This window comes from Ascaphus truei, chromosome 17 (genome assembly GCF_040206685.1).
Source record: "Ascaphus truei isolate aAscTru1 chromosome 17, aAscTru1.hap1, whole genome shotgun sequence".
Lineage (NCBI taxonomy): Eukaryota > Metazoa > Chordata > Amphibia > Anura > Ascaphidae > Ascaphus > Ascaphus truei.
Window position 1 is genome coordinate 32,743,171 of NC_134499.1, and position 22,487 is coordinate 32,765,657.

General features: G+C 46.4%; 1 long non-coding RNA gene across 1 annotated transcript; it reads right to left on the reverse strand.

Annotated features, from left to right (window-relative positions):
* Positions 1-3,442: 3,442 nt before the first annotated feature.
* LOC142468293 (uncharacterized) lies at positions 3,443-9,179 on the reverse strand. Its single transcript, XR_012788617.1, has 2 exons — positions 5,867-9,179; positions 3,443-3,792 (listed from the first exon to the last, which is right to left on the reverse strand). It is a non-coding gene; the product is annotated as an uncharacterized LOC142468293 (long non-coding RNA).
* Between the last annotated feature and the right edge of the window lie 13,308 nt (positions 9,180-22,487).

A 22,487-nucleotide genomic window follows, 5' to 3' on the forward strand; every position in this document is an offset into this window, starting at 1 on the left:
CAGGTAGCTGGGGTAGCTTGCCCATGAAGAATTTAAAGGCAAGACAGGAAAGGTGAACTTTGCGCCTAGACTCGAGTGATGACTAATCTAGTTCTTTGAGCATTTCGCAGTGATGTGTGTTGTAGTTGCATTGGAGAACAAAACAACAAATTGAATTGTAGAGGGTGTCAAGATTGCTAAGGTGGGTTTGAGGAGCCGAGCCATATACTATGTCTTCATAGTCAATAATTGGCATTAGCATCTGCTGTGCGATACGCTTTCTGACCAGGAGACTTAGGGAGGATTTGTTCCTGTAAAGTACCCCTAGTTTGGCATAGGTCTTGGTTGTCAGGGTATCAATGTGCATCCCGAATGATAAGTGGGAGTCAAACCATAAGCCCAGGTATTTAAAACTAGTGACAGGTGTTAGGGTGGTGTTAGCGTTGGTTCTAATCAGGAGCTCAGTCACTGGAAGCTTTACAAATTTAGTCTTGGTCCCAAATACCATTGTTACAGTCTTGTCAGTGTTTAAAAACAGTTTGTTTTGGGAAATCCAGTTTTCGAGTCTCAAAAAGTCAGACTGAAGTATGTGTTGAAGGTCAGAGAGGCTATGGCTGTGTGCATATAGGATTGTGTCATCTGCATACATGTGTATTGAGGCTTCCTTACAAGCTGTGGGAAGATCATTAATGAACACTGAGAAGAGTAGGGGCCCCAGAACAGAGCCTTGCGGGACACCACAGGTGATATCCAGGGGGTTGGAGTTAGAGCCTGAGATGGACACATGTTGGGATCTTCCTGATAGGTAGGACTGAAACCATTTTAAAGCATGCTTCCCTATTCCAGAGCTCTGGAGTTTGTTAAGCAGGATAGCATGATCAACTTTGTCAAAAGCCTTTGCAAAATCTAGGAATACTGCACCAGTGAGTTGTTCCCGTTCCATTCCACACTGGATTTCATTGCAAACTTTTAGCAGGTTAGTTACGGTGGAGTGTTTGGGACGAAACCCAGATTGGAATTGGCTAGGGAAATTTGTCTTGGTAAAGAAATCGGTTAATTGGGAGAGGACACATTTTTCCATGACTTTGGATAGAATTGGGAGAAGTGAGATTGGCCTGTAGTTTGAGACAGTGTTTTTGTCCCCACTTTTGAAGATTGGGACAACTCTGGCAGTTTTCCAGGTCTTAGGGATATGGCCTGCAGACAGGATAGAGTTGACTATGGACGCAATTGGTTTGGCAATGGCTGGGCACCAAGTCGTAGGAACCTAGATTGTAGTAAGTCGGGTCCACATTGGCTGCTTAGTTTTAGTTTGAGGAGCGCTTGTGTAATCTCCTCTTCAGATACTGGGCCAAATTGAAAATTGTGGGCAGTGTTGGGAGAGGGTGGGACTGTAGGGATACTCTCAGGGTGAGATTCAGGTTTGTGGTTTGGGCTGCATTTCGCTAATAAGTTAGTGGCACACTCCACAAAGTAATCATTGAATGCATTTGCAATGTCAGTGGGGTTTGTCAGAGTAATATCCCCCTTAGTGATATTACTTGGTTGTTGATGGTTAGGAGGCTGGAATATATTGTTGATAACCTTCCAGAAGTTAGCTGGGTTTGATGTATTCTGGTGGAGATTGTCAGAGTAATATTGTGCTTTTGCATGCCTTGTTTGCCTTGTGCACATGTTCCGCATGCATCTGTAGTGATTGAGATCCTTGGTAGTGCCAGTTACTTTGTAGCTTTTCCACAAGGCATCCCTGAGCTGGTAGAGTGCTATAAGGTCAGGTGTAACCCATGGAAGGAGGGCCCCCGTACCCTTATTTTGCGTAGTGGAGCATGGGTATCGCATAGTTTTAAGAACTCGGATTGGAAATAGTCGAGCTCAGAATCAGGGTCGGGAATTAAATCGATTCTGTGCCATGGGCAGTTGGTAAGGTCATCCAGAAACTGTTGTGGGTTAAAAATTTTAAATGTTCTAGTGAGGAGAACTTTAGGGCTTGAATGGGGCGGTTTAATTTTCCTTACACAGTTCACTATTGCATGGTCACTGAAAATATCAGGAAGGATGCCAGAGGATTGGATTCTGCTGGGGTTTGAGGAGAGAATCCAGTCTAGCAAGGAATGGTTGTGCGATTTCAGGTTTATCCGTGTGGGTTGGGAATGAGTTGTGATAGGTTAAGTGACTTGAGTTGTATCTGGATTTTGTGGTTTTTAGTGTCAAGCCAATTGAAGTTGAAATCCCCAAGAACTAGCAGCTCACTCTTCTCATTCAGAGAGGAAATGGAGCCAAGAAATTGGGTGATATCAGTCAGGGATTGTAGAGGGGCTTTAGGGGGGCGGTAGATGCCAGCAAGCAAGATGGGCTTAGAAAAGGGGAGGCAGATTTTGCCAACTAGAATTTCAAAAGAGGATGGGCTTGGTGGGCAATTTAACAGTGTAAATTGTAATGTGTCTGCAATATAAAATAACACCCCTCCTCCTCTCTTTGACCTATCTCTCCTAAAAATGGAGTATCCCTGAATGGCAATATTTGCATCAGGGGTTTTAGGGGATAGCCATGTTTCCGTAAGAACGATGGCTTTGGGTTTATGCATAAGGCACCATGCCCTTAGTTCGTCCAGTTTGGGCAGCAGGCTCCGGATGTTTATATGGGCGACAGATAGCCCTTTTTGGAATTTAAAGGTGGAATTCTCAGGGGCATGGGACAGAGCTGAAATGGGAGGACCTGGGTTAGGTTCAATATCACCTGCTAAAGAGAGTAATAGTATGAGTAGATATTTGGGTAGTTGTTTGCAAGTTGTAAATTTGTGGTGTTTGCCATTTGAGTGAGCAGTGGTTGGTGTGCTGGTTTTTAGAGTTCTCCACCAACATTCAGTAGATAGTGCAAGGTACGGTCTAGCACACCCAATCTAGTATTCACTCCCATTGTCTTGAATGATTTTGGGTGTGGACTTGTCGCCTATACGGGCGCTTGATGAATCTGCCAGTTTGTGAGGTGTTCACATTGGCTCAGTGAAAGCACACGAAGTAACTGAAAATATAATCCATCGAGCGTTGTTCCATTTCTATCCTCACCTTTTAATATTTCTCTAATTTGCCGCTCTATTGTATTCATTAAACAATTTCACCTACAAACAACAAGTATTTAATGCTGGAACCTATCCACGCTTTACAACGTTTGGGATCTCTAAATGCATTCGTGTCCATGATCGGTGAGCAGCATGTTGGTGTGAGATCATAGGGAAGGGTATCAATATTCGTCATTTAAAGGGATAGTTCCCTTCAATATGACCTATTTTGAAAGTCAACGCCTTGTGATGTCATGTAAAGCAGATTACCAACTTCATTTATATTTTTCTTAGCAGTTTTTAAAAACATTTTTTATCCTAAAACAAAATTCTCAGACTTCTCCGATAATGTTCTTTGAGGTCCAATAATGTTGCTAAGTGCGAGAGGCTTGACAACCATATTAATTGTGGTTCAGGGCTCATTTATTAGGAATAATATACAGTTTACAAAATCAGCAAGCAGGGAAAAACTGCGAAAACAACCCCTTATTTAACAAAACGAAGCATTTTTTACATTGATTTATTTGAAGAGAATGTCTCTCTCCCTGTTCTGCTAAATATTGAATAAACCTTATCAAACTGTACATGGAGAGCTCTTGAAACGAAGCACAGATCAGTAATTGTAACTCAAATTTGACCACTGGCCTTTCCTGCTTCTGCTCCTGGAAGTCTCAGGATCAGAACCCCCAGGAGAGGGACAGCTCCTTATCTCTGTTGACAGCCACGATCCATTTGATGAGGTCCTGGATTTCAGGCTAATTTTAAAAAGGAAAAGCAAAACGTGGTGTTGTCTCCCATCACATCAGCTTAAGAAGTGACAAAATGACAGGGCTGCAAGGAGCCGGGGAGTTTAATGCAACATGGCAGAATGTTTAAAACATTTATCTGTCATCCGCTAATCGCAGTGACTCAGGACAGTGCGGGACCTGATTTCAGACCTGAATTTGGGAGGGGGAGGGAGGGGGGAGGTGGGAGAGCATTTTCCGTCAGGGACGTTTGTTTAATTGAATGGCAAGACTAATTACACAAAGTGACTTTTACATCTCACTAATTGTTTTTGGAAACAAAAAAAAAGAAGCAAATAAACAGAATGGGATCATGATGTTCTGGAGCAGCTGTTAATCCCTCCTCCCAGTGTGCGGGGCCGGAGCAATCCCAAATATATGGTGTGGAGAAACTCCATGTGATTCCTTACACCCTTCTCCCCCCCACCCACTCACCCACCCACTCAGAGCTGGCAGTTGATGCATATTCTCTCCCCGCTCCCCAGCACTTAAGCCTTAACCTTTTCATCCAACACTTAACCTCTCTCCCACTAGCCTTTAGGAGTGTTTATGTTAACTCTTGCACTGCTGTGGTGGCAAACATCCTTTCCTCATGGTACGCACGCTAACCTTTATCACGTGAATTTTCCAATTACAATGTCACTTTTCTGATGAAATTTAATTCTGAAGAATAACTGAGATAGCTCAGTCCTTTACATCCACTTGTAACTCATTGTGAGTGCCGCCTCCGGTGCATTGTAATGATATTAAAGTGGCGCTTCCTGCGAGCAAATTGTTAATACAGATATAGCGTGATTTATGTTCATACACTATATAGGTTTGAAGCAGGGGGTCCCCAGAGACCAAGATATTGAACTACGTAGCGGGTGCCAGTAGCCACTCCTGCTCGCTAGCAGGGATCTTGTAATGGCCGCTTTACAAAGCGGCCGCGCCCTGCGGGCCAATAGGAAGCAGTGACGTCATCCGGTGCGAATTCCTATTGGCCCACGTGACGCGGGAACTTTAAAAAGCAGAGGTACTGGCGCCCCCTTCGGAGGTAAGTATCTCCGGAAGCAGGGGGTCCCCGGAGCGGAAAGTAATGGGCTTCAGCTCTGGAGACCCCCCTGCTTCAATCCTAAGTATATAAAGAAGACCAACATATGGCTGCTTGGATTGCTCCTTTAAACGTCCTGCAGGTTCTCGGACACAGTACAGCTCCTCTAACTTCTCTACAGAATTACAGTTTGAAAGTCTTCTCTTTTTTCTCTCCTGGTGAACCTGAATAAAAGTGTTTCCACCTTGTCTGGGAGTATTTATGACTCAGATATATATTTGAATGGGATTTTAATATCTCTCATTAATCATACCTTTACCTCCCCCCCCCCCCCCATTGCTCTTTCAATCAGCACACAAAGTAGTGCTCCAGGTGTATGCCAATTTAAAACCTGCATTTAGAACAGGCTCCCCTCTTGGGGCTGGTCCTCCCCCTCCCCCATCACAATGTAGCAGGTAGTATATGCTTTGGTGGCAGCAGACAGGGGAGGTGAGGGACCCTATGCCACCTCCGCACCTCCACCACCGGACACTCAGTCACCGGCTTCTTTGCCAATAAGGTAAGTTAATTAAAGGGGAATTGGCGGGTTAGGGTAGGGGGTTAAGGGTATGGGGGGTTAGGGCAGGGGGTTAAGGGTATGGGGGGGTTAGGGTAGGGGGTTAAGGGTATGGGGGGGTTAGGGTAGGGGGTTAAGGGTATGGGGGGGTTAGGGTAGGGGGTTAAGGTTTTATGTTGGCGTTAGTTTTTTGGCGTTACGTTTGGGGTTTTTTAGGGTGAGTGGTAAGATTAGGGGCTTACCTTAGTTGCAAAGAAGCCAGAAGGGAGATGTCCCAGCGGCGAGGTGAGTGGCGGCAAAACCTCAGCGGAGATTTGGACGCAGCAAAATGTCTGCGACCATATGTCCTAGACTTACACCGATGTAAGAAGTAACTGAAAGACGATGGGAATTGGGTCCTAATAATTCATCTTTCTTTGTAAGAGAACAAAAAACAAAGCTGGGGCGCTCCCTACCTTGTGTGACGTGTGGAAATGTAACACCGGTGGCCTAGTGTAGAAACCAAAGAAGTATGTATATACTAGCCCTTGTCGTAGTTCTGCAGCTTGACCAAGAAGAAGATGGAACCCGGAATCTTCTTATAACGGCAGTGGATACAGTGTGGCGGTCAGCGCAAGATGTTAATCTCGAAGAAATAAAAATATAATGATAAACACAGATAATTAATGCGTGTATTGAATGAACATAGTACGTCCTCTTGTGGATAGGGGGGGGGAAAGGTGACTTGTATACAACAACAAAAAAAAATATATATATATCTCAATAACTCACACGGCCTAGTGTGAGACCTTTCCCTCAGAGATGGATGGTGGAAAGGACAGCTGAATGTAGCTATTACAGCAATGGGATGTAAATAAATATATAAGAGAACAACTCACACGGCCTTGTGTGAGCTCCTTCCCTCAGTGTAAAAGTAGAGTGCTGTCAATCTGATGTTAGTCAGTCACGTCTTCTGAAAAAGTTTCATTTATGACAACCCTCTGTTGTCTATCCTTCAACCAGTTTTCATTCCAGGTGCATATATTTTAACTGAGTCCAATTTGTTTTGTTTTGTACACTAACCTTGTGTGTAACTGTATCAAAAGCCTTTTCAAAATCTATGAAGACCACATCAACTGCATTACCCAGGTCTAAATTCCTACTTACCTCCTCGAAGAAACTAATAAGGCTAGTTTGGCATGATCTATCCTTCATAAATCCATGCTGACTATTACTAATAATTTTGTTTTCCATTACGTATTCCTGAATATTATCCTGTACAAACCTTTCAGTAACTTCCCCAGTATTGATCTCGGGCTTTATTTCTTTTCACTCATCAGCAGATACTAAACTCAGCAGCTTCACTAACAGGCAATAGTCATTAGCACACGACAGACCATGACATCACCACTGACATAAAAAAGGAGAACAAACACAACAACCAGTGTTGTTAGAGTGTAAGCTCTTCAGTACAGCGATACGGCTAATGTTTTTGTTTTGAGGTACTGTATGAAGCTCCCATCCTGTGCAATAAGCAATATTTAGAACCCAATGTTAGGGAACAGCACTTAACCCTCTCTGCGCTGCATTGTGGTGCCAGATTATACTTTGCACAGCTTGATCAGAGAGTACGTGTATGCCTGTATATTTTATGTACTGTATGTGTGTGTGTGTGTGTGTGCACAGTATGTATAGAAAGCCTGTAGATGCTTCTGTAATTAATAACAAGGCAAACTATTTTTGTCACTCCATTTTCTTGGCGTTGTTCTGTAACTTTACAGCTGCAGTGAGCATGTTGTGTAGTGTTTGAATGCTCCTGTCCCCTCTCTGCGGTGTGTGACGTTCCTAGCTGTGTTTATTGATGCCATCTCAGCGTGAGCATCGCTCACAGGGCATGTCATGTTTAGGCTGTGGAAGGAGCGAGTACTGGGCAAAGCCGGACACAATGTGACAGTGACACAGTGTGACAGTGTTGTGTTATGTGCTGGAACATTGCAGACAAGATAGAGAGAGTAGCAGGGTAGCCCTTATCATGGAGATTGGGATATTATGTGATTGTCTAAATGCTAATATTTTAATGGTTTTAATCCATTACATTTTGTATTAATATATGTTGTAATTAAAATTAACTTTGACTTTGTTTAGATGTATTATAAGTATTTCTAACTATGCACTTTACATGATTAATAGAAATCTAATTGACTGTTAATAACCATTGATGAGACATGCCCATAATTAATCAATACTTAAGTATTACGCCATATAGGGACCGACTAGGGGGAGGTACTTTCTCCAGTGCAAACTGTTAAACGCGTTGAGATACTTCCATTGAGAGAGACATAGGCCATATCGCTGCATGCAGAAACACTACCGGAGACGATCAGAGTGATAAGAGGAAGTGACGCGATCGAGACCAAACGGAGGTGACGTCAGAGGCCGAAAAAGCCTGTGAGGGAAGCCCTAGAGGGATACCAGCGGAGAGATGCCGCGACCAGCTCGAAGCCAATTGGGTCAATACATAAACACAGACCCAAGGAACTTCTTCAGCGCTATCATCAGTCTTCCTCACTTATTTAATATGCACCTTTGTCGTGCAAAATGTGAGTGCACCGAGTACATGCTTTTACTATAAATGTGATATGTTTGCTCGTACCCCGAGGTAAACTTCTCACATCATTATAAGAAGAAATACCGCAGCCAAAGTTTGGAGATCGGCTTTACTGAAACGTACACACTGTAAGTAGAACACCTACAAGAGCCAAGATCGTACACACAAGCCAACCTGTCACATCAGTGTGCACTATATGTTCTGTTTCGGGTTGCTCGTGTTCCCTCTGGAATTTGTGGAGAGTTTATATGTGGAGGGGACTTTTGGAAACAAGTTCCCACTGGAGGTTTTTGAGCAATTTTCACCCAAATATATTACATTTCCCTATAAATATCTATATTTTTTTCCTTCACTTAGTCACGTGATCACTTATTTTACACTGGAAGCGCCGCTCAATATCACTTTTTGGTGTCAAGTCTGGACCACATCTGACCTCTTTCCCAGAGGCCCTGAGACGTCCTGGTCACACATCCCTTCGGTTTTCTCCAGCATCTAATTGTGTTGGCACAGATTTGGGGAGAGGGGAGGGTCATAGGTGGCAGAGACTGGGGGGGGGGGGGGGCGAACATTAAGTTTTGCCATGTGTGTGTTTTACTCAATTCCTTCAGGACAAGCATAAAAAGAAAAACAGGAGAGCTTGTAGTATGCAGCAGATGTAATGATGGACAAGAAATGTACAAATAGCAATAAGGTGTTACACTAAAAAAAGACAACAATATATATATGACAATATAACTATACTTAATAACTAAAGATAAGTAAGGAACCAAAAAACTTTTGCCTGTGTGGGTGTTGAGGAGATGGCCCAATGTAGATGTAATCCAGGGCTGTCCAGTGAAGCAAACGGTAGGTGATCCCTCGATTCACCTGTACTGCACGTGTCCTCAGGAACCGATTCAGGAACCGATGGTACTGCCACTATCTCCCTGTGCTGCGCTCGTCCCTCGGGTGTTCCCACTCGGGGGGTGTTGCGCTGCCATCTGGGGTTGAGCTGCTGGTATCCTGGCGTCCTGTTGGGGGTCAGCTTCCTCTCTTCTGCCACTCCACTACGTACTTCCGGTGTCACAGAGCGGGCTAAAGGATGCTTGGAATTCTCCTTGCTGCTTCCACCCAGTCTTTCAGGCTAGAGTCCCTGGTGTTTACCGTCTTTAGCTTGACTCTCAGCGGGCTTCTACCCACTAATAAAGTCTCTGGTAGATTAAAAATCAATAATCCAACGCATTTCGGCGCAACTACGCCTTCTTCAGGGATGTTTTCTTCAGGATATTTAAAACCAGAGACAGAACATAAAACACAGACAGAGCTCAGTGCACATCCAGTGAAACTCATACACGGTACAGTGCCTAAATATATATGTATAAATATCTATTAAATAAATGGTCTTTTAGTTTAACATTTTTGGCCAAAATTGTTGTAAGCCCCTGAGCCACTGCACGGCAGACCACATTTCCAGGGGTCCCTAACACTAATATAAATTCTTAATAACCTGTGCAATACCAGGAAGAATGATTTATAATAAATCTGTCAATATTGTTAGGTGTCCAGTATGTTTTCTTCAGGGCCTGAATACATTGCATTGCCGGACTCGACCACACTGAATAATTATTTCAGGGCGAAGGTTCCCTGATTTTCTATGATAAATGAGAAGTAAAGAGTGACACACTGTGCTCATTTTCACGTCATTACCCAGAATCCCTGGCTGCAGTGGAACCACTGTTTGCCAAGTGATAATGGGGAAGGACAGGGTTGTTGCAGACCTGTCTGTGACATGCAAATGCACCACCAGTGGTATTTTTATTTCTATAACGAGAGGAGTACACTGCTCATTATTAGTAATGCAATTTAAATTGATTCGTGTAAATATGGATTTGCCCTAATGCCTAGATTGGCAATGGGTGCTACCTGTGTGCTGGGTTTGAAATATTATCAAAAATAGAGAAATAAATGGTGAAACCACCTATTCTCTAGCAAGAACTACACTATTGGTGCACACCGGGGCAGTTAAAACATAACATTTAATAATACCACAATTAATAAAGGTCTACACATGCACAAACAATTTAGTATTTGAAGTGTGTATAATACAATAATTTTTTATGATTGTACTAGCTGTTGTACCCGGCTTTGCCCGGGGAGCTGCCTGCACATCCCCCTGCGCTGCTGTTGCATCTCCCCTCGCTGCCAGCACATCTCCCTGCCTCCCCCCCTGCTGCTGGCACATCTCGCAGAGCTGGCACATCTCCCTGCCTCCCCCTACCCCCCATTGGTACATCTCCCCGCGCTGCTGCCGCATCTCCCCTCGCTGCCGGAACATCTCCTCGTCCCCCCCCCCCCCCCACCTGGTACACCTCCCCCTGCTAGCTGGCACATAATACCCCCCCACCCCCCTTCCCCACTGGCACATCTCACATGCACATCTCACACACACACAGAGACACACACAGCCCCGATCCAGCCAAAGACATGCCCCATCCCTTAGTAGCCACGCCCCCCGCTTCTGCTCTAACATTTTTGTCTGGGAGGTGAGTCATATTGGAAGCTCAAAATAGTTGCGTTGACCTACAAATCTGCTGCAGAATGTCCAGTGAAAGTTTCTTTGTGCTACGTGGTGCCGTTTGTGAGATTTCGATGCTTCGGACATACAAACAAACGGAATAACAAACTTAGAAATATAGTATATGTAGCCCCCTGTAAACAGCACAGGCTATACATATCTTCCTCCTACTGTGGTAAGTCCTGTTGAGGGCAGGCACCAGTAGTGATCATGGGTTTTCCCCCTTTCAAGCCCTGCCCTGAGTGATAGATGCAGGCCCCTGACTCTGCTCCAGGCATGAGACAGAGGGGAGGTACTGCTGACGTCATGATGGGTGGGGCTAAGCCTATTTAGCAGCCCATTCCTGTAAGTGACAGTTAGTTCTATTCTAGTCTATGCTGGAGTCTGTCCTGGGAGTGAGAAGAGTATACCTAGCTCCGTCCTGGGAGCAGAAAGAGAGAGAACTCTGGCTTATGATATTTGGAGAGCGAGCCGAGTTCAGGTGGACCAATGCCCCTCACCCCGATGATGGGGTGATGGGGAGAATCCATCCCCCACCCAGAGGATACCCTCTGAGGTGGGCAGTGGGGTATTGAGGCCCCAGCCCAGTCCATCCGGTCGGAGTGCACACTTGGAGAGGAGGAAAGGCCTGTACAGAGTGGAAGGTCGAGTGAATTGGGGGCATTGCTGTTGTTGTTGTGGCTGCTTGTCGCCCCTACTGCCGGGCGTGGCTCGGACCAATAAAGAGAGACATTACCTTTTTATCAAAGACTGTTGTGTGATTCTGGAGCATCCACCCTGGGACCAGGCTTCACTCTTCTATACGGGTCCTACCCCATACCCTGGGAAGGTATAGAGGATGGAGGCGCTGCACCACCACTGAAAGCATGGAGGCTACTACCCCAGAAGCCTGGTCCTGTGATCCCCCACACCACCGCGGGAGACTCAGGCCCTCCTGTTCCACACAGGTACGCACCACTAAGTACATGTAATCTGCCCTCAGACACCCTAGATATGTCAGATGAGTCTAGGGGGGGGGGGGGGGGGAAATAAGAGTTACATATAGATTATACACACTTCAAATACTAAATTGTTTGTGCATGTGTAGACCTTTATTAATTGTGGTATTATTAAATATTACGTTTTAAGTGCCCCGGTGTGCACCAATAGTGTAGTTCTTGCTAGAGAATAGAGTAGGAACCCGCTCATGCGGCGGGTTCCGTTCCAAGGTGACGCCGGAAAGCGAAAATCACTGAAAAGCGGAACATAGCATTTGCTATGTCCACCAGCGATTTTCCGTGTCTCCTACCCCTTCTGCGGATGCGCAGACTCGGCCGTCCCCCTTCTGCGCATGCGTGAATTCGGCCGTTCCCCCGTTCTGCGCATGCACGAACTCGGCTACTCTCCCTTCTGCTCAAGCGCGGACATGGCGTCCCCTTCTCGGTTCCACTGGATTGGTTGATTGCCGAGAAGCGGGTCCCTACTGTAGGTGGTTTCTCTATTTCTCTATTTTTGGTATTTTTATTTACTGTAGTGCGGAGGGTTTTTGTCACTTTTTTTTTTTTTATCCACCATAACTTTTTTAATGTCTGTTATAACAAAGCTATTTTAGGATTGTCTGTGTTCTGCACCTGTCCGCATCCCTACCTCACCTCTGCACCCTCTCTCTCCTGCTCCCCCGACACTCCTTCATTGTGATATTTAGGGGACTGTCCTTGGTGATGTATAATAATCAGTGTGAGCGTTGTCCCTTCAGGGGGCGCTGCTGCGCTTATAAAGAGAACCCATGGACGTGTCAGCAAGTTATATCGATGCACAACGGAAAATGTTCCCTTCCCCACAATGAATGTACTTTATGTTTCTACTCTAGATACAGATAATGTTCAGTAATGTTTTGGAGCAATTCGGAGGCACTTTGATTTGTGACACTGTCCCAAAGTGACACCTCCTGCCCCAGTGATGGTCACTGTACTGTACACACGTCCAAACCCACTGACCTGCAGAGCTTACCATCTAACCTCTATATAACACAAAGATGTTGCAGCTGGAACCTCTGTGGGTAAGGGTCAGTGCCAGAGACCAGTTCCAAAACAATCAGCAAAGGTCTGGAGATACCTTTATTAGTGCTATTATTTGTAGAATGATCATTATTAGCCGATTGATGCATATTGCTATTATTGATACATAGTGATATTGTGTGTACTCTTGGTGTATTGTGTTGCTGCTTTTTCTCATTTGATCGGTAGATGAGCTGCATGTATTTTTTAGGATGTGGAGCCTGTTGGGGGAATTAATGCAGAGATACTGGGGGAGAATTACTAAGTGCCTATGCCATTGATTTGAATGATGGTTAATTCCAGATGTGGGGGAGGGGGGTGGGGTACCCAACCCCGCTTTGGTGCATAGTAAATCTCTTCCACTGAGTTTGCCACCTCTAGGACCAGGCTGCCCAGTATCTGATGTTAGCAAAATGATACAGAGCTGGACACGTGCAGGACTAGATGGCTCAGGGGTTTAGACACAGTCCATCTTAGCGGGGGGGGGGGGGGGGGAGGCGTATGGTTACAGGGAGACGAGCCCAAGTGTAATTTAGCGCCTGATCAGAGGATTGTGCTGTACTATCGGTTTCTTACCTGGGCCTACTGTATGTGGCAGTGTGAGCTGGAGCGGAGAGTGTTCTGGGTCAGTTCACTAGAGTTTTATTATTCAGTATAGTCTATGAAATGTATTTACATTACATTACATTTACATCTGTCAGTCTTTAGTGTTTTACTGTCATTGGACGGTGCGTGTTACTATCACGGGACTGTGCGTGTTACTATCACGGGACGGTGCGTGTTACTATCACGGGACGGTGCGTGTTACAGTCACGGGATTGTGGGATGGTGCGTGTTACGGTCACGGGATGGTGTGTGTTGCTGTCACGGGATGGTGCGTGTTACGGTCACGGGATTGTGGGATGGTGCGTGTTGCTGTCACGGGATAGTGCGTGTTATTCTTGTTCTGTGGGGAGGGCTCATTTTCTTCTCTCTGAGATTCACAGGGCACATTGTTTCCCGGGGTATCTGGTGACTGAGGCCGTCTGGATATTTAATTTGCCGAAATGAGACGACGTGGCGTTTGGATATAAGTGACTGTGAGCTTCTTCCTGCAGCTCCTCCCAGGGTTAGCGCTCTCCCTGACACAGGGTAGATCAATATCCCATCAGCTCCTTTTGTTTGGATAGGGTGACAATGTGTCACAGGCTCCTACTGTTAACAACAATACACATTCATCGACTTGCTGCTCTGCACCCCATCCCTGTTCCGCTCTGCACCCCATCCCTGTTCCGCTCTGCACCCCATCCCTGTTCCGCTCTGCACCCCATCCCTGTTCCGCTCTGCACTGTTCCAGTGGTATTCTGCTCTCTGTCCTAGTGCTTCTTTGCACTCTATCTGTGCTGCCCTGCACTCTGTCTCAGTGCCACTATGCACACTATCCCAACTGTCCCTGTGCCGCTCTGCACTCGGTCCCTGTACCGCTCTGCACTCGGTCCCTGTGCCGCTCTGCACTTGGTCCCTGTGCCGCTCTGCACTCGGTCCCTGTGCCGCTCTGCACTCGGTCCCTGTGCCGCTCTGCACTCGGTTCCTATAGTAACCTCTATAAACTTCAGTCCTCACAAACACTTAAATGAAATCGAGCCTACGTCCCTTTACCTGGTCTCACTGGACCGTTCTGTGTAATTTCTGCCCTCCAGCCACAGTAAGAAGTGAGGCTGCCCTGCTGGGGTTAGGGACGGACAGTGGCGCTCTGTGGCTGGGTGTTGGGTTGAAGGGGTTTTCTGCAGCACAGAGATACTTTTCATCTCCAGCGTGCCGATGATCCATGGAGTGCTAAGCAGACTGTAACCATGGGAACAACAGGGAACACTCCCGCATACAGGGCGGAGAAGGGGGGCGTCCCTCGCTGGCTCGCACTGGCTTCCCAATGTAGTGGGCTCTTATTATTTTTAACCTCTTCTGAGCTGGGAGGAATCAGTACAGCTCACGTTCCTCTCCTGAGCATCTACTCGTTGCATGTGCAGATCAGTTCTACAAGGCTGTAAGCCCCACTGTCTGTGTATGTAAAATATCAAAGCACAGGGAGATACCGGGGCAGGTAGCAGAAGGCACATAACTAGCCTGTGTTGCCCCTCTACCCTTAGTGACCCAATCTAGCCATACACAGCCAGGATCAGGGACTGTGGCCTAGAACCGTAGTGCAATATATTCTGAAGCTAGGGTCACGTTTTGATGTGTGAATGGCCCCCGATAGCATTAACTCAGCCCCCTTTCCAAATCACTCCAAGTCCTATAATATTTCCTTCCCTTTATTGGAAAAGCAGCAGTAAATACAGGCTCTTGTGGATGGTGTGTAGTAGTAATTTGTAGTTAGAAACAGGTAGAAAGAGATGGCCTTGCCATAGGAGAGTAACAGAGATGGGTGCTGTACTCACTGTCTGCAGGGTGGAAAAGGAAGTGAGGAGCAATGTGGGTAAAGGAACAGTCTAGGGACAGACTATCTGTGAACAAACCAGGGGGGGGGGGGGCAGACTAGCCCATTCTGGTAAGGATCTCAGAGGCTGCAGTAGCAACTCACTGATTACATGCCCAGAGGCAAGAAATGCAACATTGTTACATATCACACAGGCACAGTATGTGTGTGCAAACTCCATGCAGCTGAAAATAAGAACTGACAGGCAGAAGCTGCAAAGGAAAGAGGGGGGTGAAACAGGGATGTGATTCTTGTTCCATGACACAATATGCGCAAGTCTCTCCCAGCTGTCAGAAGGGGAACAAGAAAACTCTATACCCATCATAGCAAGAAAAAGCCCATTGATGCCAACACAATGTCTTCTCCTTGGTGAATGTGGTGGTGTTTTCTAGTTCCATGTGACCTGCTTCTGCAGCTCTGAGATTCACCCCCACTAATTGTCAGCTGTAGTAGTGGGTGTGGGAGGGATGCTGAGGGTTACATGTGAACACAGGGATATGTGCGTGGGAAACCGGAGCAATACACTTCATATCTGCAGCCCAAGCGAGGAGCAGATGTAATGAGCCCCCAGCCTGTGCGCAGGGATGTGTGGTGTCAAGACAGCGCTCCCTGTAATTATTTCCACTGTAATTCGCTGGTTTCCCGGATTCCTGCCTCCCATTGCACGCTCATTATTCACATATACAAAGGAGAGGTGATTTCTTCAGATAAGAATGACTAAGTCTCACTATTATCTGGTGAATATTAAATTGTCGCCCACCATCGGTGCGTGAATGTTCAGTGCTTCAACCGACAAGAGGAGATTCCGCTCGGACAGCCAGCCGAGAGCAACTGAAAATGCAAGAGGTTCTAAAGAAAAGCCATGTTGTATATAGGAAATATTTGGCAGAGGCCACTGATTCACTTTGTGTTCTCCATGGGGATCTCAGATCCAGCCTCTGCAGCCCGTATTATCACTTAGCCGCATGGATTTATATGATGCTGTCCGCAGCCTCACTACAAATCTCTGGCTTTCACAGCCCTGCAAGTGCGCTCCTGAGAGCTGCTTTCTGCAATGATGCAAATCATGAAATAAGCCTGAAAGTGAGTTGCTGTTTGGGCCTGTCCAGCTTCAGGCTGTGGCTGTTTGGGCCTGTCCAGCTTCAGACTGTGGCAGTTTGGGCCTCTCCAACCTTGGGCTGTAGCTGTGTGGGCCTCTCTAACCTTTCGCTGTGGCTGTTTAGGCCCCTCCAGTCTCTCTGTGGCTGTATGGGTCCCTCTAGTCTCCCTGTGGCTGTATGGGCACCTCCAGTCTCTGAATGCTTCTGTGTGGGCCTCTGCTCCCACATTTTCTTCCCATCAGTCTGTGGTTACTGCGGGTGTGAGCGTGACAAAGAGGTTACAGCACAAATTGGAATTGGTCAAGAGAAGTTCTGGGAAGCACAAAGTCCCTGTGCTGTCACTTCATGCTGGGACATGGAGGGTTAATCATTAAACTGTGATAGTGCCGATCAGGGCACTCCCTCTTGGAAACTACCATTGACGTGCAATTGTGTCAATAACCCCCATAGAGGGACACTTCAAGTGTGTATTGTGACCGGAAACCACATGTGACCACGGAAGGTCAAGATTACACGTGTCTTGTATTAGGTAGAAGCAGGTGCGGGATAGCTGTGTGTGTGTGTGACAGTAGGAAGAGGTGCAGGATAGCTGTGTGTGTGTCAGTAGGAAGAGGTGCGGGATAGCTGTGGGTGTGTGTGTGTGTGTGTGTATGTGTCAGTAGGAAGAGGTGCGGGATAGCTGTGTGTGTGTGTCAGTAGGAAGAGGTGCGGGATAGCTGTGTGTGTGTGTGTGTGTGTGTGTCAGTAGGAAGAGGTGCGGGATAGCTGTGTGTGTGTGTGTCAGTAGGAAGAGGTGCGGGATAGCTGTGTGTGTCAGTAGGAAGAGGTGTGGGATAGCTGTGTGTGTCAGTAGGAAGAGGTGCGGGATAGCTGTGTGTGTGTGTGTGTGTCAGTAGGAAGAGGTGCGGGATAGCTGTGAGTGTGTGTGTGTGTCAGTAGGAAGAGGTGTGGGATAGCTGTGTGTGTGTGTGTCAGTAGGAAGGGGTGCGGGATAGCTGTGTGGGTGTGTGTCAGTAGGAAGAGGTGCGGGATAGCTGTGTGTGTGTGTGTGTGTGTGTCAGTAGGAAGAGGTGCGGGATAGCTGTGTGTGTGTGTGCGCGTCAGTAGGAAGAGGTGCGGGATAGCTGTGTGTGTATCAGTAGGAAGAGGTGCGGGAAAGCTGTGTGTGTGTGTGTGTGTCAGTAGGAAGAGGTGCGGGATAGCTGTGTGTGTGTCAGTAGGCAGAGGTGCGGGATAGCTGTGGGTGTGTGTGTCAGTAGGCAGAGGTGCGGGATAGCTGTGTGTGTGTCAGTAGGCAGAGGTGCGGGATAGCTGTGGGTGTGTGTGTGTCAGTAGGAAGAGGTGCGGGATAGCTGTGTGGGTGTGTGTCAGTAGGAAGAGGTGCGGGATAGCTGTGTGGGTGTGTGTGTCAGTAGGAAGAGGTGCGGGATAGCTGTGTGTGTCAGTAGGAAGAGGTGCGGGATAGCTGTGTGTGTGTGTGAGACAGTAGGCAGAGGTGCGGGATAGCTGTGTGTGTAGTAGGAAGAGGTGCGGGATAGCTGTGTGTGTGTGTGTGTCAGTAGGAAGAGGTGCGGGATAGCTGTGTGTGTAGTAGGAAGAGGTGCGGGATAGCTGTGTGTGTAGTAGGAAGAGGTGCGGGATAGCTGTGTGTGTGTGTGTCAGTAGGAAGAGGTGCGGGATAGCTGTGTGTTGCTTTCTTTGTTGTGGCATTGTATGAATCCGCGCTGCTCTCAGTTCAACAGCTCATAACCTTGGATTTGTGTCTGTTTTATTCTCTATTCCTTTCACTGAATGTTTTGAAACCTTCTAATTAAACATCTCAATTAAGCCTCACTGTGCTGGGATAGGTGTGTGTGTGTGTGTGTGTGCGTGCGTGCGCTGCGGGGACAGGTGGCTGTGAAGAATGTCTCAGATCTGAACATGTGCAGAGGCTACTCAAAACCAAAATGTGAGAGTGTTAGACAGCGGGGGGGGGGGAGAAAGAGAAAGTCAGAGACAGAAAGAGTAAGACACAAAGAGGAGTGAGAGAAACAGAGAGAGGGAGGGAGTGAGAGACGGAGAGCAGGGAGGGAGTGAGAGACGAAAGATAGAAAGGGGGAGAGAGATAGGCGAAGAGGGGGAGAGAATGGGAGATGGGGAAGTGGGAGAGAAATAGACGGAGAGGAGGAGAGAGTGAGAGAGCGCAGATCTCTGTGGTAACTGCAGCCTTGTATGTTCAGTCAGAATGAGTTGGAGACTTTGTCTCCTCAGTGTTTTGCCGCACACTAGCACTCAGGACACCTGAGTTATTATCATTGTACAGGATTCCGCAGCGCGGTACAGAAAGGTGGCATGATTTGTAGAGATGGGAAAAACTTGTGTGTGAAATCCTAATCTACCAGAACCTTACATTCCAGAACCAAATACCAAACCAAAACACAAACATTATTTAGAACCAAAGCCGGAGCAGCAGGCCATGTGCCGATGTTGAGGTGTGTATTTCCATATCTTTTAAAGATTCATTATTTTAGTTTCCTTATTGCTTTAATAATTGTGAGGGTAGGGGGCAAAAGGACCAGCATATTAAAGGTTAAGCCAGGTCACTTACCCATATCTGTCTGATGTTTCTGTGGGATAGGCCCCGCAGACCCATCTCCCTGTGGCTCACCTGGCCCAAAAGACCCCACCTTAATTACTGTGTTCAATGGTACTTCATAAACGCTGTATGACCCATCGGACTCTTTATTCCTGTGTGCAAATGTACTGATGAAACAGTAAAATGTATTGCTTAGTTCCCCGGCCATGCGTGGCAGGTAGTTCTCTTGCTCAGCCTGCTGACCGTTTCATGTCCAGTAAAGCTGTTCTCCCTAGGCGAGAAGGGGGAGGCGCGTGACTGGGGAAAAAAGGTAGGTAGAGTGTGGATGGGCGGAGATTAGGACTGGCTGACGTTGGCTCAAAGAATGGAGCCGTCTACCCCAGACACCTAGGTGCCTATCCCGGGGAGATATCCGGGCAGCCATTGGAACCGCTGATGGGTCTCAGCCCTGTAGGCACGATTCCTATTGGCTGTTTTGTAATCCCCGCTCTCAACTAAACCCGCCGCCTGGTCACAACCCCAGCCCGGATTGGGCTACATAGGCGAATCCTCGCACTGTGATTGGTCCTCCAACACAGCATCTGTGCTGAGATTGGCCGCAACCACGTCTTCCATGCTTTCCTATGGAGACGAGGAAACTATGAAAAGAAAAGCCGATGTGATCTGAGCTCCACGATCAGTTAATAATAATAATAACATGTTCTTCTATAGAGCTGCTAGTTTTCCATAGCGCTTTACAGGGACATTTTAAAGGCACAGGTCCCTGCCCCGTGGAGCTTACAATCTATGTTTTTGGTGCCTGAGGCACAGGGAGATAAAGTGACTTACCCAAGGTAACAAGGAGCCGACACCGGGAATTGAACCAGGCTCCCATGCTTCAAACTCTCAGTGCCACTCAGTGTCTTTTACTCACTGAGCCACTCCCTCTCCCAGTTCCCAGTGTTTGCGTGGTAGCTAACTAAGCAATGTACTCCAAGCCACACCGGAACGAGGCTCAGGGCCGATCCAAGCAGGGCCGGTCACGTGAGCGGTTCGCCCAATGAGGGCGAACCAGCTCCGTGACATCACTGGCCCGCCCCCGGATGGCGTGCGGTCTAAGGCCAGGGAAAGCACACGCTTTCCCTCAGCCTCTGCGCGCCTCAGCACGCAATCAGTAACCATGGACGCAGCCTTACATGCTGTGTCTGCTGGCTACAGTCAGAATAAAAATCCTTTATTGAACTCCATTGTCCTGTCTGGTGCCTTGAAATGGGGAGTAAGTTCTGGTCTTCCGTAACAATGATTTGGGATTTTTTCCCCATCATTTGGTAAAAATCCAACACTAAACACTAAACAAATTGAGTTTGTCAAAACCACAAAACACATGAAAACAGAGTTAGAACCAAGACCAAAACAGGAGTGAAAGTGGCCACCAAGAATTATTTCATCTATGTAGATCTCTCCTGCTGGCCTCTTCGAAGGTATCGCCACTAGGGATGAGCGGAACATTCCAAATCCGTTTCCCGGAATTCCGTGGATATTATTTGGAAATACTATGAATTGTCTATTTGTAAATTGATTGTGATATGTCGCTCATTTTTATATATGAAAAAATGAGTTAATTGTGGTAAATAATGCTGGCTATACAAACAAGCGACAAATCACAGAAATCTGGGATAATGTGAGCTAGCGATGCAATGTAAGGGTACGCAATCTCAGTCATGTTTTGGTTCGAAACATTTTCATATTTTGGTTTTTGCCAAAACTCAATTTGCTTTGTTTTGTGGTTTAGAGTTTTACCGAACTAAGGATGCACCATAGAATAAGCAGGGCTAAAATAAGTATAACAGCATAAATTTAATATAACTGGAAAATGTAACATCATTAAAATATGGATGATGAGGAACACCTGGCCTGGGGTTTTGGTTCTAAATAATTTTTTGGGTTTGTTTCTAAAAATATGTTAGGGGTTTTAGAATGTAAGGTTAAGGTGGGAAGCAGGGGGTCTCCGGAGAGGAAACCCATTAAATTCATCAGCAGTATGGGGACCCCCCCTGCTTCCCGAGACACTTACCTCCGTAGGGGGTGCTGGTAGCGGGTCAGCAAGTTTACGGGTCCTTTACATGGGCCAATAGGAAGCCGCAAGGGATGACATCATGGCTTCCTATTGGCTCCTGTGACGCTGGACATTTGAGCTGCCATTTCGATAGCCCCACACAGCCCAGCCGGAGCTGCTGCAGGCACCCCCTACAGAGGTAAGTATCTCTCGGGAAGCAGGGAGTCCACGGAGCTGATATGAACACAGTTCAGCTCCGGAGACCTTCAAACCTATAACTGTACATTAAATAAACGCGTGCAAGATTGCTGCTTTAAGGTATAGTAGGTTCTGATTACCCACATCTGTTTTTCCCATTTCTTATGCTATTGTGGCCGAGGGGAGATATCACACTTTTCTATCATAGGGTTATATAATAGGATTTCTTACAAAACCCCTTTAATGCCTGACGCTACCAATGCATTGCAAAGGAATGCCTTCAGGCACTGAAGGGGTTAACATACAACATAAATGTTGAAAGTCATTTACCATTATCTCTTTCCTAGATATAATAATTCTGCATTCGGTTCAGCACACACTTATTGTATGGAGTTATTACTTACAGATAGCAGTATATAATATTCAAGTTCTTACATGTGCTTCTCACCAGATGGTTATTGTCATCTGTTCTTTTTTGTGGATAAAGTCCTATCCTGATGAATTCATGTCCTCTCTCCCTGGTATTATCCTTCTCTCTCTTAGCTAACTAATACACATCTTTTTATGCATAGAAAATTCCCTAGTCAGCATTCTATTTTAAGTCGTATTCTGAATCTGGTATCACCAAGTCTCTGGCATATCGTATGAATAGCATTTTTACAGATGTGGAAGTCAACCGTGTTTAATCAGAGACATCTTATGAGCGAATTCAGTCATAGCCCACGACAGCTGTAATAAATCCAAGTCACTTACTGGCTTCAGATATATTCTCAGCAGCCATTGTAATATTATCTACTGCAACACTATATTTGAAACTAGCCATATTCTTTACCATCAGAAATAACCCTTGTAGCATCACTTTCTATAATCACTCATTTACTCAGAATATAATTTCTAACAATAAATAACATATATAATACAAAAAGTATAGCATCCATATGTTCAAATATTAATCTTTTAGTAGCCAGCTAGATATGGTTACTATGAGGTGTAAAATATTTATATTATATATTATACTGTGTATTTTTGTCATGTTGGATGTAGCAATGGGCTTCTCTGTCGTCTGTTGTATACATATGCCACGCTCAATAGCTCTCCTTTTTGACACATATCTTATACTATATTAGTGAAAGCACTGTATGCCTGCCTGCCTGCCTGCCTGGATGTCCGGTGTCCCTAGGGGAAATCTGATTGGTCCCTTGGCCCGCCCCCGCACACCTCTCATTGGCCTGAGGTGGAGTGACGGGCCAAAGGACACACAGGGACACACACACACACACAGGGACACACACACACACACAGGGACACACACACAGGGACACACACACACACACACACAGGGACACACACACACACACACACACACAGGGACACACACACAGGGACACACACACAGGGACACACACACAGGGACACACACACACACACACACACACACACACACACACACACACAGTAGGAGGGGGGTGTACATTAGCAGCATGTATAACCCAGGGGGTGGGGCTCACATACCCACCGGTCCCGGAGCCTCCGCCT